This window comes from Eleginops maclovinus, chromosome 5 (genome assembly GCF_036324505.1).
Source record: "Eleginops maclovinus isolate JMC-PN-2008 ecotype Puerto Natales chromosome 5, JC_Emac_rtc_rv5, whole genome shotgun sequence".
Classification (NCBI taxonomy): domain Eukaryota; kingdom Metazoa; phylum Chordata; class Actinopteri; order Perciformes; family Eleginopidae; genus Eleginops; species Eleginops maclovinus.
The window spans coordinates 7,937,188-7,954,321 of NC_086353.1; positions in this window are offsets into that span (position 1 = coordinate 7,937,188).

The window sequence follows — 17,134 nt, forward strand, 5'->3', positions numbered from 1 at the left end:
AACTTAACATCGAGTTTGGCTCTTGAGAAACTGACCTATATTGTTAGAAAGAGGGCTTCTGAATTTTACGATATTTGGAGGATGTTTCTGGAACTGTTGAGGGAGGGGGATTTGGAGGAGGCAATGGGGGAGTGAGATAATGAAAATGATTTAATGTGTTGTTGGGAGTGCAAGCTGTAACCTTCATTTTGAATACTTTTTTATTTATTATTATTTTTTATTATTTTTATTGTATTCATCATTTAATTACTATTTTCTTTACTGCCATATATTTTGGATGTTGTTGTATTAACATGAAAAAACCAATAAATATATGTTTAAAAAAAGAAAAAGAAATGACTTCCTGTAAAATGACACTGATACATGACACTCTGACACTGATACATGACACTGACACTGATAAATGATATGAATAATATATATGTGCTGAAGCATATCCAAGATTAGAAAAACCGTGCTTCCAGCATAATTTAAATCTCCCCTTCGATGTTCAATGGCTGTAATTTAATTGATTAATTAAAACGTTTCTCATGCAGTTTCAAATACATTTCCAGTAATTAGAGCAGCCCTTTGGATCGCTGTTAAGTTTACCTTTTTGTCACATTAAATAATGACCTCATCTAGGTCTTCTTTAATTGTAACCGTCACCCTACATACTTGGGAAAGGATATTGCTTCCTCCCTTTCTTCAGAGTGAAGAAACTGTCTTCTTATCTCCTCTACTCACTTTCTTAAACCTTGAACCAAAAGAGCTGCTCTGGCTCACTGGGCTTTGTCAGCCAGCTCCTGGCTCCCTTGTTACAGACAGTCCAGTGTTTTTCTAATGCAGCCCTGTGGACAGAGATGCTAATTTGAAGTGTTGCTGGATCAGACAGCTCTGTGAAAAAAAAAAAAAAGCCGGAGTCCACAGAGAAGGACTTATAATGCCTCCATGCATTAATTGTCCACTATCACAAGGGCACATATAAGAGCCTGTTCTAGACATTTGAATTACCAGACAGTACTGTGCTACACAGGGGAGGGTAACTTCTGTTGGTTGTAGCTTCCAAAAATAGTTTCAAAAGGCATTGGCTTTATAAATTGTTAATGCCTTTGCAGTCTGTAAAGGTAAGCAACACAGACGAGTGCCACAACATTACTGTAATGGGGCAGATTTTTACATTCCAGATCTGGAGAAACTTGCCTTTAAGTTGATCAAGTTGATCACTAGAGATAATGGCTAAGTGGTACAAATCCTGTAGTTATATGAATGACCTCACTCAGGAAATGCTTCAGATGAATATATTGGTCTATAATTATAAATTCTATATAAAAGGTGGTCTCAGCAATGTTATGTCATCTACTGGTTTGTGGACTACAGTTTGAAGCATCGAGTTTGGGACGTTGGTCATCGCATATTTGTTTTTTTGGAGCCAGATCTGACCATTTTTGGATGAACTAGGGAAGTTTGAGAGGAGAGAGGCTTCAGCGGCCACAGCAATAATAATGCTAGGGCTAATGTTAGCAGGTTTGTTAGCAAGAAACATCTGTATTTCACTGTGATTTGGGATGCTACTTTTGGCTGCTTTCCTTTTTACACCCGGAGGTTGTCCCCTAGATTGACTTTACAATATTGTTTGCACGTTGACTTCATTTAACAGTAGAGATATAGTACAGACAGGAAACATGAGGAATCCGAGCGGTAGGATATGTAAACCCTCCCAGACAGATCTGAACTGGGGACATTGTCAGACCTATCATTGTCACTGCAAACAGCTGTCGAATGTACATAATTGTTTTCACCAGAAAGGAAACTATATTGTCTCTCAACTTAACATGAATGTATTGTTACATTGGTAACAACACCGATACTGACAGCAGTTGGGCTGTAGGAAAGAGCAAACAAATCTAAAATAGTTTTGGAAAATCAGGACACTTTTTAAATAAAGTGAACTCTGCTAAATCAGCACATTTTGTACCCCTAAGTGGCACTCACTGATGTGGATATAACCTTAATTTGAGCCCAAGTGACAGCAATTATCCAGTCAAGCCATCATTACTCAGGTTCAAAATAAATGATGAGAGTCAAGAGGTTGGTAATTAAATTGGCACCATGAGCTATTATTAGCAACACAGTTACTTCTTCCTGGGTTCACTTAACCTGAATTAATGTTTTAGGCTTGTAAGAATCTGAGGGGGCTGATATTCCCACTTACAAGATACTACTATTAGTTGTATCCTAACCATATAGAGAGAAGATGGTCAACACTTCCTGTGCTAAGTTATCTCGAGATAGATCCAACTGTATTTCATGCCCAATGTGTTGTATCCACCAGGTGCCTCTGGCTCTTGGTTGAAGACTTTAATGCGTATATTAATTTTCCCGCTCCAGAGGAGAAGTGGAATACCTTATGTGGTCTTTGCGCACACATACATTTATTTTTTACTCATGTAATCATCTGTTAGTCCGGCTCAGCTCAGGGCAAACTGTTGTCATGACAACACCTGTCCCTTCAGATTACAGAGGCTGCCACTGGAGCCAATTCAACCGAGGGATTTTTAGCTCCTTACGCCTCTATTACAGCCTTATCTTGGTAAATCCTCACAAGAAAATGAAAAGTTTTTACACACAGTTGTTCTTGGTTAGTGTAATGACCCAAATTTCAATGAATAGCACCTGCACAGATCATTTGAGGCGTATGAGTTTAATGAGAAAAAGCAGCCTTTTCCTTTATTGACTCCATTCAGAAAATTCTGTGGCGTGTATAAAGTGTGGCTGTGTTTAGTGTCTAGATTTCAATTAGAGGAGGCCTGCTAGTGGTTTATTTCACCAACAGTACTGCGTAGAATTTGCTTTCTATCATAAAAAGTCTTATACACAGGAAGTTGATGAATGGTAAAGTAATAATAGTCACTCAATAAACTATGGCATCTAGAATATTTAATCTCATCCAGTTTCAATGAGGAGATATTTAAATCGTATACTCACTCAAATGGGGACACTGAGCTGTGAGGTGTTTCTATTTTTGGATCCACCGACTGTTTGTGTCTGTGCATGTGAGGCTTTGGGAAGGCCAACAGAAGGCTATAGATAGCAAGTTGGAAAATCGGAAATGTCACAGACAACACAGCTGCCGAGTATCTATATGTATTTTGTTCTAAACATTTTCACCATGATTAGTGTGGGACTCAGTGACAAAATATTGGCAGTGCTTTTTTTTGGCTTTAACGCAACTTTTCCCCAGGCGAGGAGGTGATTTTGGTGGATGCTGCTGTTATTTTTAGAATAGTGTGGTAATGTGTGGAGAAAGAGAGACACAAAGTAAGTAGACAGAGAGAGTGATGGGGGATATGAGTGCATCAGCCAAATGTAAAACATCGTTATTAATACGGGGGTCAAATAACAGTCTTATATATTATATCGCTTCCCCTTTATTGTCAATAACCTATTTTTACACTGGCTGATTGGGACCCACTTTCAATCCAGGAGTAAAATGATGCTGTACATCTTGAGCCTTAAAGTCTTAAATTGTATTATTTTTCTTAAGTTACGTCAGGGAATTCTGCAAATTAAATGACATGATCACTTTCGGCAACATCGTTCACTTTATTAGTCCTCTACCTATTTAGCAGGATATTTTAAATCTGCTTAAGGCACTTAAAGAATGAATCAACGTTTAATGAATTATCACTCAATCAACTCAGCAAGCAGCAAACCAGCTCTGATAAACCCTCTGCCCAACTCCAAGTAGTTAACCAAAGTTTGTATTAAGTTTTGTATGTAGCTTTTACAGAGATAGATATTTCACTCAGGCTATTTCAGGGGGACGTCATGATCCTTGTTTTCTGTCTGTTTCCTGTTTTATTTTGAAATGTTTTCCCTCTGTTGTGTCATGTGTAGTTTTACTTCCTGTCTTTTGGTTTTCCTTCCTTCCTTGATTGTTTCATTGTTGTCACCTGTTGCCCTCATGTTTCTGCCTCCCCTCCCCAGCTGTGGCTTGTGTTGTGATTAGTGTCTTTGTATTTAGTCCTGCTTTCCCTTGTGTTCTCTGTCAGTTCGCTAGCGTCTTTCATGTGTTCAAGTCAAGCGTTTTTCATGTCTTGGATTTCCCTATCGTCTTCATGTGTTCAAGTCAAGTGCTCTTCATGCCCTGGATTTATCGTCTTCATGTGTTCAAGTCAAGTGCTTTTCATGTCCTGGATTTTTCCTAACTTCGTATTTTTGTAAAACAGCTTTTGGAATAAAGCTCGCCTTTCGTTTGTACCCATACCTGCCTCCCTTTGTTGCTGCACTTGGGTCCTATTTCCCCAAACCCTGACAGTGGACACCAAAAGGGGAACTAAAATGTAGAACAAAAGTAGCTCTGGTTAAGCTACCCTCATTTTAAACATGGCATCCAAGTTTCTTACAAAATTGTCATTAGACTAACTTTAAAAGTATCACTTTTGACGTATGCATGTAACATATAGCACTTTAAAGACGACACAGCTTACTCAAAGTCTGTAGCACACACAAATACTGAGTGTGTGGTCTTTTAAGGGTTATGTCTTGCTTTGTTCACACAAGGCATAATTGCTAATTCATAAAAAATGGAAGCAGAACAGCATACTAATAACATACTTTATTTCTCAATAAAAGGGAAGAAAATGTCTTTTAAATCAGTTTCACCTCGCTTGCTTTCCGTGAAAGGAAATAGACTCGGGGAATGTCATGATTAGTGAGTGGAAATCAGCTCAGCCATTCAATCATCTTTCCTGCACAGAATCCATCAAAGCCCCAAAGGAAGCCAAGCAAACAGCGATAAGACTGACGGGGGGGGGATGGATTTAAGGATGAAGAAAAGTGAAACATAAAGACGGTAATAAAGGTATGAGAATAGGGTCACGCTAATGGAAAATGAAAATGTATTCAGATTGTATCTTTCCAAATCTTTTGGGTTTATTATACCGTCAGTCAGGGCTTTCACTCCTAATCTGTTCCCAAATTGAACCCTAAATCTAGACATCTTTACTCCCCTGCTCACAGACTAATGTGGGCCACTAAGGACCGGTGTACACACTGCTGCCACAAATCTTAGCAATGATTGCTGACATTTAGTCAAGCTCATTCCTTTGCTAGAAGCACAATGTCCCTGTCAGTGGGTAATGTGATAAAACAAAAGATCTGCTTTTCCATGGAGCCAATGTACTGAGAGCATGTTTTTCACCCTAAGCCCTGTTAGCTTCCCTGAGTGCACACTATTACTTACTTGGGCAGCGCCAGCGGGAGACTAACACCTAACTCAGCATTAGCTCCCTGTTCTGGATGCAAGGTGACACAGACTTCAAGTGAGATGACACAATGTGACAATGCACTCCAAGCTGGATGAGAGCATTGAGAGTAAGGCATAAAGAGAAGTGTCTAAATGTGTTAATGTTTTAATATTGATGAATGTCTCTTAATCCTGTCTTAATGTCTTTTATATGTATTATAGAGAAAATGGAATAGCCTTGTCATCAAAACCGTTTGATTATCATTGATTTTTCCTGAACTTTAATGTGTCCTACATTTTTATGTATGAGACAAACTCTGTGCTTATATAGATTTCCCCGCCTCGGGTTTCAGTGTATTTTCCCACATTGTACACCTTATAAGCAAAATTTCTATGCTTAACCACTCTCCTGTATAATGTATTGCCCATTTGCATCTAATATATAATGGACACCTTATCTCCTGGCATTCCATTTTATTCTGCAGGCAAAAAACGCAACGATCAATCATGACCTCATCTCTGTCTGGACCCTAGACTGTTGGATCGCACTGTTCAGAGTCATCTGCCTGCTGCTGGGCAGCTGTGAATTAAAAGCCCTGGTGTGAGTTCTCTGTTTTTTGCTCTTGACTTCTGTAGTCAGAATGATGGACAAGTCGGCCTTTTAATTTGACAGGAACCTTCCTCAGAAATATGATGAATGTGGGGATCCTTTGTGTGATTGTGTTGGTAGGGGCCTGGCCAGTCAAATTGACAACATGATGGCTGTCATGTATCGTATCATTTGCTTTGTTATTGGGTGATGAATGTTTTAAAATACAAAATTAAGAAAGTGAAATATGACTTCCTCATTGCTGAAGTAAAAATGAAAAATATGTTGAAAGACACAACAGTGCAACTCAAAATGCATTTTAAAATGTAACGTGCAAATCACTTATCATCTCACAGCTTATTCTTGTATTGTATCCATTTCAGTCAATTCAGCAGTCCAGAAATAACCTCCCATCCAGAAATGAACTCAGTTCTATTATCCACAGTTTGATAAAACAAAATGACACTTAAAGTGTATATAAGGTGCCTTTTTAACTTTTCTTGATCATGTTTGACGGTCCTCTACCCCTTGTTGTGAGTCCACTCAACAACCCCAAATTACCTTCTATTGGTGAGGCAATGTGGTGGCAGCATGATGACACACACACACACACACACACACACACACACACACACACACACACACACACACACACACACACACACACACACACACACACACACTCACTCACATCTGGTACGTGAGGTTGTAGGCAACTTCTATTTGATTACAGCCAACTGACTTTCTTTTACTCGATCTCATTCAAGCATTGAACTCAATTAGCAATCAGCACCAATCCTGTCTGCCGCTTGCTCTGAGGGTCTTTCCCGCCTCTCTGCGGTCCTGTAGACAGACCCTCGTGGTCTTCCTCCGTTTGGTCGGCTTGTGGCTGCTTGCCATCTTTTGTGCATGGTTCATGTGTATCGCTTTTCCTTACTCTATTCAGTCCATCCCTCTCTTGATGTTCTCTCCTTTTCTCCATCGCTGCTTTCTCTCTGTCGCACTGCATGTTGTCTGATATTTCATTTTCGAACAAGATGGTCATGGTTTTTCCTTGCTACACTACTAGATATAATTATATCTCTATTCCAAAGTGTAGTTATACATTCATATCAACATACAGTAAACATGTTTAAATGCTATCTTATTCATCTAAAAAGTCAAACATAATTTTACTGATTTTGAAACAAGCTCCTGTAGATCTCAGAAGGGTTTTATTGCATATGAATCAAACATTTTGTTTTCAAACCCTTGTTGATTTTGATGTGTTTGTGATGCATTGGTAGACACTAACGCAGAAATGCAGGAATCATGTATGTAACTCCAGAAGTGCAAACTGGACATGCTTCTTGCTGAGATGTCTCTGAAGATACTTTCGCAAATTTGACATTTAAGCTAAATGGATTTGTCCTCTAGCAGTGTTCCCCACAGGATTTGTGGGACTACTGTGGCTGTTCGGGCATTTTCCCACCAAAGAAAAGTGAATGTTGGCAGTGTTTTTCATTTATTTGTATTAATCATTTTATTTATTTATCTGTTTCCTTGTATACCATATTCAGATTGCAAGGCAAATTAAGTATTCCATTGTACAGGCAAACTGGTTTTAAACTGTTCATATGACATTAAATGTGCTGCTCTGGCAAACACTTTTTTCTTTTAACACTTTGTTTTGAAACATTTGGCACATGGATGTCCTTGCATCCATTTCACCCCTACAGTACAACATAAAGCACTAAAGCAAGTGACAACCGGTTCTTCATCACTTAATTATTACCTGATTCTCACAACAACAACATTCATAACAACCTTTTATTGCTGTGTTGAAATAATTAGCGCTGACATATTCAGTCCATGCAGTAATTTTCATTTCCATTATTTGTTTTTGTTTTTCTGACATTGTTCTAAGCAGCACAGACAGTCCTCTTTCTAGCCTGTGGATACGTGTCTAAATTAAAATACACTCCTGTCACTGTTTAGCTGTAGTTACAGTTCCCTCTGTTTTCTCTATGCCAGGGACCTTGCCCTGGAGTTCAATTCAAAAGATATATGTGAAAGACAAGCGGACACGAGTTGAGAAAGAGTTGTTCATTCTTGGACGTGCATGCAAGTGGATGTCCTTGTCACTTCCTCTTCTTTTTGATTGTCATTGTGAAGTCTCAGAGCTGTCCATCAAGAAGACATCAGAGAACACATAGGGAGCTTAGCAATGCCGCAGACCACTGAAAGGTTTTTTGGCATAATGTTTTATTCAGTATCATCTTATGCTTGTTAATATCTTACATAAACAAACTAACTTGGGTTAAATATGCATGATCCTTGTATCTTTTATGTAACATCTAACTTTTGCAGGGATGATGTGTCTGTCTGACTGTCGGTCTGTCTGTCTCACAAAGGCTCGCAAGGTGAAAACAATAACAGCTTGCAGCTCGTAATGACATTACCTACGTCTGCAGAATACCTACAATTCATTGAAGGTAAGCCAGAACGGTTGGCCTAAATAGTCAGACATGTGTGTTCATCTACTCGACCTAAAAGGGGAAAGTTTACGAAAAAAATATTATAAAACTTCAAACAGGGTCAGGGCACACAACACCCTTTGTGGCTGTTCAATAAAGTTGAACACTATGAATGTGTTCTTAGAGAGGTTTGAAGGTGTTGAGATGGGCTTTGAGATTGAGTTTCTTTCTTATGTGTTTAAATAAATGACCAAATCTTAATACATCTGTTTTGTAATTCAGTGTAACACAGACACACTTCACTTTAAATATGTAGAAAAATAATCCCTTCCACAGTTGCCATTTGATGTTTGACCGATGCATTATATTGCAATTTATACAGCAATTTGTAACAAGAGGATGAAAGCAATACAAGTACCTCATTCCATGGTGACAATTGCCTTTTGGTGATCCTCTCAGATATGTTCTTGTTCTTGGGCCAGGAGTGAATAATGTAATTGTATTGTGTTGTCATAATTTGCAAAGTGCATGGCATGCTGCCCATTTATAAAATATTCCAACACTTAGGGCGAAGAAATAACCACTGCTAGTGTTGTGTTTCAGTGTTTCAGTTCCTCTCTGTCTATGGCTTGGCTAGATACCAAGCCATAGAGTAATGTTTTTATAGTACACATATATATATATATATATATATATATATATATAATACGCATTTGCCATACATATCTGTTTATAGTACACATGTCTATATATTATAAATATCTGCCATATACATCTGTTATACGTAATATATGCATCTGTCCATACCTCCTCATTCAACAGTGTAAAGTATTTAAATACTTTCAATGTATTCCACATATGTATATCTTTCACACCCTCAAATCTTTATTGTTGTTATTGTAAATATTCTTCTCTCTTTTTGTACTATTTTATTTATCTTATTTGCACCATGTATGTTGAGTTGTTGGAGGAGCATGGGATATAAGATTTTCATTGCCAACATGTACGCTGTATATGCTGTGCATATGACCAATAAAATCTTGAAACCTTGAAGATGCAGTGTGAAACGGTACATGCCATACAGCCGCCTACATCTGGGTGGTTTCCTACAGTGACTACATCTGTTCCTGTTGAAGATCTGAGCTGGATAACATTGGGTACAAATGACATTATTTAGGACACATAAAACAATTTATTTGTTAAACACGTACATTCAAAGTTACCATCTGCAGAGGTCCAAAAGTTCTTTTAAAAACTGGCAACTGTCAAGTAGCTGGTGTTTGTGTATTAAGCAACGAAAACTGATTTAATGTTGTAAAAAAAATACTTTTATTAGGTTATATATTCTGTGCTCACACAGTATTTTATAATATTCACTACTTTAACACGGATACACATCTACCTTTATAGATAGAACAAAACATGTAGTTTTAATACTTCCTCTCCCCCTTAGCTTTCTTGCTTTCCTTCTCAATCAAGAATCCCCATCATGAATAATATCACCATTCCTTCAAAAGGCCTCTATTGTAGGAAATCTTTTATTGCACAGACAAATCCCATCTCTGGAAAAGTACAACAGATTGATTTTTTTTGTTTTTCTGCGAGCTGTATTTGATAAGACTTATATGGCAGACTGCCCAAAAAACGCTTTAGTCTTCCTGCAGAGAGTAACATTTAAAATGATGAGAAAGTAAGGATGAACCGTATCTGAAGAACCTTTTAAAGATATATAAACACCATAGAGAAAACTACAGACTCCCGAGAACTGTTAGGCAGAAAAAATTGTGAATTTACATATAAAGTGACATTCACTAAACCGAGGGTCTAATTTCACAAATGGGAGATCAGTTTCTTAGAAGCATTGTCTGCTTTTTCACTTCCTGAGTCTGAACAATTCAAACAGATCGTAATCCCATCCTATCCAAAAGTACTCTGTTGAGGTCAAAGTACAACATTCTTTATAAAACTGCATATGAAAGATGAAATATCATAGCTCCTCATCAGTCACATTATGAAAACTGTCTTTATACCCCGCTCTCTCTGGCACTACATTATAAAACCTCCAGAAGTCACCAGTCTGTGTCCACAAAGTGTCGTCCCATAAATCATAATAAATGATTTCATTAACTATCTTCCCGAATTTTCTGCAGGCTATACAGAATCGTTTTTGTGAAACCGATTTGGAATAAAAATGGGACTATTACAATACACACCTTAAGCGCACAGTGTGATAGATTTGAAAATTACAGGGATGGTGAGTAGAGTGCCATCGTTCTTTATCCCACACACTCTCTCTCTTCTAGAGAAGTGAATGTTATTCCACCAGCTGTTTCCCAAAGGCTCATTGATGGTTGCTTAACACTCTAATCCACTGGATAATGCCGATTCTCTGGAGATGAGACCGTCTTAAGAATGATAAACACCAGCAGGCCTTTAGTTTATCATACGGTCAGTATTTTATTTAATAATTTAAAATAAACTTTGGAAATCAATTTAAAAAGTGAGTATTTAATGTGTTTTGTATTGATTTACTGTCCACTTTATATGAATTGCTTGTATTTCAAATAGGTGTTATTCATTGCTGGGTTATCATGTTGGATCTATTCCATTTACTTAAAGCTTCTCATTATATGATATATACACTGCCCGGCCAAAAAAAAAAAGGTCACAAGCCTGTGGGGGCAGTGCTATGATCTGGGGTTGCTGCAGTTGGTCTGGTCTAGGTTCAGCAACGTTATGTGCCCAAAGAATGAGGTCAGCTGACTACCTGAATATACTGAATGATCAGGTTATTCCATCAGTGGATCTTTTCTTCCCTGATGGCACGGGCGTGTTCCAAGATGACAATGCCAGGATCCATCGGGCTCAAATGGTGAAAGAGTGGTTCAGGGAGCATGAGACATCATTTTCACACATGGATTGGCCACCACAGAGTCCAGACCTGAACCCGATTGAGAATCTTTGGGATGTGGTGGAGAAGACTTTGCGCAGTGGTCAGAATCTCCCGTCATCAATACAAGATCTTGGCGAAAGATTAATGCAAGACAGAAATAAATGTTGTGACATTGCAGAAGCTTGTGGAAACGATGCCACAGCGAATGCGTGCCGTAATCAAAGCTAAAGGCGGTCCAACGAACATTAGAGTGTGTGACCTTTTTTTTGGCCAGGCAGTGTATATAACCAAACTATTCCTTTCTAGCAGTTATACATGTACACTCTCATTGCCTTTATGCGCTTAGTTTTTTGTCACAGCAGGCAGCTGTATTTAACAAAGTAAAGGCTCCAACAACCTACTGAACACCTTCTCAGCAACAGGCTGTACACAGAAAGAACCACATTTATGTTTAAAACTATATCTGGATACGTTCTCTGGATAATATCTTAAATTACAGATCTTTGCATTTACACTTGGTATTAAAATTCATTATTATAATCTAAATTGTACCGTCTGTGTCGGCCGTTCTGCATCAGGACTTGTTGTCACTTCCCTTTTCCCAATGTTTTTAAGCTGAATGCCACAATACCTCTGAGTTGATTAGAGGGTTATTCAGATCAGCTGTTGCACAGCTTGTAGGACCTTGCCCTTAATTAAAAATTGAAAGCAGCTTGGTTAATTCTCCTTTTGACAAATCAGAGTATGGCGAGGTCCTTTATTTGGGAATAAAGAGAGGTAAGGAATTACACATCCAATCTTTTGATGTCTTAATGCACAACCTATTTCATCACATATTGTCAGTCGGAATCTCTTTAGGTACTTCTGAGACTTTGTTGTCATCTTAACTTTTATTATCAAGGGTTGTTTCTGAGCTGGAGCTAAATTAAAATAACTAAGTTACCTTCATAATGACTGAGCTTTGTATTCCATGAGTTTAAGTTTGACAAATGATAACTCAGCAGGCTTTATTTTGTTTTTGGGTTTATCAAAACCCCCTTTGTAAACATGTCTTTATTAATGAAGGGTCATTGGTTGATTATCAAAGTAGCATCAATCATTTTAGAAGCATTTTTATATAATTAAAGAGGCGTTTTTCCCCCATTTTTATTAAGGCCATTTTTCATTTATCATATTCTTGATGATATTACTGATGTTTATTCGGTACATGGTTTTAAAACATCCAAATTAAAAATCAAACATAGTGTATCTACTTTTCTTTTTAAGAGGTACATTTGATCCCAAATACACCTTTACGTTGTTAACTTCTGTATGACAATACTTAATGTTTATCTTTGTTTATGCACTTTACAGGTAAATGTTTGGTTAGAACTATTCACTGTCATAACACAGGTGTAATGACAGATGATTTAGCTTTTAAGATGATATAGAGTGGCACTGTGACCACATCAGGGTCCGCCTGAAGTCATGGTGCCAAGGTTACAAAGCGCTACCTTCTTTCTATTCCACACCAGCTGACACCGACACAGTAGTTGAAGAATGACTGCCTTCTGTGACTCTAGCAGACACACTCCATGCAGTAATTGACCCAAGTCAAAGAGGGAATCATGACAGAAACACCCCTCTTCACCCTTTTACACTGTGAAAATTGCACATGTGCCCAACACGGTGTAAACCCAGAAAGACAAACACATAAACACCTCAGAGCCATTTCACATGGAGCTGCCTAAGAGAAATAAAAGACCCAACCTTAATGTCTAAGGAAGGCAGTGGATGCAGGGACAGTAAAAAGTTGGCATACAGTGACCAGTATTTAAATAATATTGAAATGTTCTAGTTATACTTATATCATTGTTATATCACTGCTTAACATTTGCTCAACCTGCTGGAACTATTCTTAGAGAGTAAATTAAAAAGGCAGTACTCTTGTTAACTTTGATCATGTTTTTCATTCTCCACCTCATTGCAGTGTTTTTTGTTGTTGTTTGTTTTCCATCCCAACCCTTTCATTGTGTTTACTTCATATTTTCCCCTACATTTTTCCTTCACTTGCCCTTTCATTAAATTCCTACTTCATCTCTCCCCCTTCCCTCCTCTCCTCTCCATTCAGTCGTGAAGCTCTGACTACACAGTCACGTTTTGCTTCATACTTTCTCAAACCCCTAAAGGCAAGGCATTTCAGGATATTTCACAGCAGAGCAACACACCAACTCTGTCACTCTAGAGACGTGGGCACACAAGCCATTTCACAGACATGCACATGCACACCCAGATATACTTTGTTCTGCTAAACACGTGAGAGTCCTAAACCTGCCACGACTGATAGGGTTTAACAACACAATGACGTTTTGTGTGCTGTTTGCAAATAAGCCAAGCAGCAACAAAAGCATGGATGGGATTTGCCTGAGGCAAGAAACAACATAATTTATATTTAGAATCATAAATGTATGAATGCAGTGGATCTAAAAATAAAACAAGTTATTTTGTTTGCTCTACACCCCCCTACTTACTCCCACTCACAAAATCATTCAGCTCATGCTTCTGTGTGGCTCTCTGAGGAGATGTGCTAAAAATAGAGGTGTTTCCCGTGCACGATTCAGAATTATTTCCCTCAATCTCTAACCCTCCCTCCTTCTGGCACGCAACCTCCATTCTCTTGCAGACCTCTGTCAGCCAGAAATACACAAACAAACACACATACACCACATAGTCCTTTAAGTTTTGCTACATGGACAGAGACTGGTGTTACTTATCTAAACACACAACCACATACTGTATATAAAATCTATTTAATTTGCCTGTTGTTAAAAGCTAGCGGTGTTCCAGAGCCAGAATAACAGTTGGCTCTGAAACACATGCTGACACATGCTGTATTAAAGTGTTTATTTTGATTTTGTGGATTAACACATACACACAAACACACACATGTATAATTTGTTTTACCACTTTCATTTTGAGATAGGCGTAACACCAGGTATCTTGTAATATTATTTCCATCAAAAAAAGGTGTCCTTCAAAAAAGTATTTGAGGTCAGAACTGCAGAATTGGGTTCAAATCCTGAGTCCAGTATTTGGTTAGGGTTGGTCAACTAAAGCATGTTGGTTAAGGTCAGGGTAAGGGTTAGTGTTGGGCTAGGGTCAAGGTTAGGGTACGGGTACGGGTACGGGTTAGGGTTAGCTAGTGGCATTAGTTTAATTTATTTAATCAAGTTAATGGGGCCTGTCTTGTGATTTAAATTCAAGTTGAGATATTTACCTTTAAGCCCACAATCTTTCACCAATCCTGATCATGTGCTTTCTTCAAAATGTCACCATTAGTTGAACGGTCAAGAGGAAAGCATCTCTGCATGTAAAATACAGGACACATCTCATGATGCAACAAAGAGTAGACCAAATATGCCGTTAGTGCCCTGTAAGTGTGCAAAGGCATGTTTGATACTGGTAGCAAAGTAGCAACTCAATAACCTAACAACAGTGTTAGCTCGAAAGCTAATGGAAAGTCCATGTCATTGCAAAGCGGATGCCCATGAGAAAGAATATAGAGTTATGGGAAAGCATGAGCGGAAAGTTTGAGTTGATGTGTTTCACATCAATACTGTATATTCTGCCTGATGCACCTTAGCTGGACTGGGTTTCTCCAGAAAAAAAACCCTTCTCCACTAAAAGCTGTATCACCAAGGGGCTTTTTGGACAAGTGTGGTTGTTTTAAAACTATGACTCTCCATGGAGTAGTTACTAGTAATACTAGCAATAGTACTTTCATATGTGTTACAACTACATACAGTATGAAATGTATGCATTTGTCAAATTTAAAATAGTCATCTTACAAGTTAAAATCTTTCGTTGTTGAATTTATTAATATTTATGTTTTTAATAACGGTATTATTAATAGGAAGGGTATTATCCCAAAAGAATACCTAGACAGGTGCATATCAGTGTACGGTGCATCAGCAAGGATGATATAAAATAAAGTATACCCAAACACAGCCTCAAGTGTCTAATTGCTTTCATAAAATTGTTACTAAATAAACTTTACACAGTTGAATTAAAAGAACACAGTAAATTACAAATATTTATAACAATATAACAAACAATCAGACGTCCAGTAAGCAATGCAGTTCTTCAGGAACATCTATTGAAGTGGTTGCCAAGTGACATGCAGAAGCGCTGTAAAGCATGCTTAAATACGGGGGAGGTTAAACATAATTATCTGGATATTCCCAATAATTTTGCAAATTGCAAACTGAATTTCTAATGCAATGCCTTTTAAACATGCTTTAATTAGAGAAATGAAGTTGGTGCTGCAGGATTCCTGCATCGCTTTAGCAGCACCTTGGAGACTGTTTTTACCCACATACTGCAAAAACGGTCTCTGGCAATGGGAATGACAAGGGATTATTGGAACACAGGTCAAGTAATTCCATTACATCTTTCACAAATACCCCAAAATTACAAAGTGCCCAGCAATATATTATCAATGAACAAAGCTTGGGTACATTTAACCTAAATCTTTCTACGTTAAGGTCGTCTTTCATCTCATCAACTCAATGATGTTGGTTTCAACGAGCTCACATAGACCAGATGCTGCCAGTTAATGTTTAGGTATAATCAACAGCTGTCAATTGCTGAAGGCGGAAAAAAAAAAAAAAGTGTTGGCAGGAATAAATAGGGTGTCGACTATTACACCCTTAATACTTAGTACCCTTAGTAATTGTAACCCAATATCAGGAAAAGGTCATGATTTATATTTGTGTCTGTCTGACATCCAAGCATGAACTGACTTTACACAACATTATGGATGTGTTTTGCACCAGCAGGGATATACTGTAGAGGACACTAGTGATTTAAGATGGACTAGCTGATCCCCTTTTATTGGATAATAAATTGCTTTTATGCCTTATTTGCCCCTGTTGTTTGATGTTGCGTGTCTTTAAAAGCCTCTCGGGACACATCTGAAGTGTACATAGATAAAAAGCAATAACCAACTAAAAAATGAAGTGATAACAATGAAAATGTCATTTGAAGCACAATCGAGTACATTTGAGGTTTTAAAAGCCGATAATATGAATGCCATTTAGGACATTAAAAACTAATAGGGCGAAGCCTGCGAGCTAGTTCAGGCAGTCAACTCGAGCACCAATGATACATTTGCATATAACGCCCCTCACTCATCCTGCAACCAACTAAACATAGCCCCCCGAATCTGGCGCTCTATTTAAGCTGTCTGATCTGCCTACCTCAGCCTCGCTAATGCTGCTGCTGCTGCTACTGCTGCATCCATGCTGCTAATGCCTTCACCTCGCTGCTGCATTGACGTTGGCGATGCTCGACTCATGCTCCATTGTTCCCTCACTCGTGAACAAGATCCCAAGATACTTAGGCTAAACTCCTTCACTTGGGGTAAGGACTCATTCCTTACTTGGAGTGGACAGTCTATTGGTTTCCTGCTGAGTACCTTTAATCTTTGCTTTTACTATATGAACATATTTTGTTTTTAATATTAATGATTTGTTTCTTACTTAAAATTCTAAACCTGTGCAAAGAAATAATCAGCTGCAAAGTAAAGAACCTTTTCCATCAAATCTTGAATCTCCCAAAAAATCTTTATATGATTATAACCATTTTGATCTGATGGAAGCGCATGGGCTGCTAGTGCACTAACACCGTTTCTGGTTCTCCGAACGTGTACAGTACACACATCCAACCTCGTCTGATTGCTCAGTATGAAGTGCAGCCATCCAGCAGGAAGGAAGCCACCTGCCTGTTTACTTTGATTTCTCTGTTAACCAGTCAGTGTGAGCTTGCCTGCTGTTGAGCTCATCTTGCAGCAATCACTCTATTGATTTGCCCCCGATTGTGAAACTATACGCTTGCTAATACGTAAATTGAAAAACATGCTCTCACAGCAGAATGAGAGATTTGAGGTAAATGTGGCAGTTGGCTGACTGAACACACATACAAAGAGG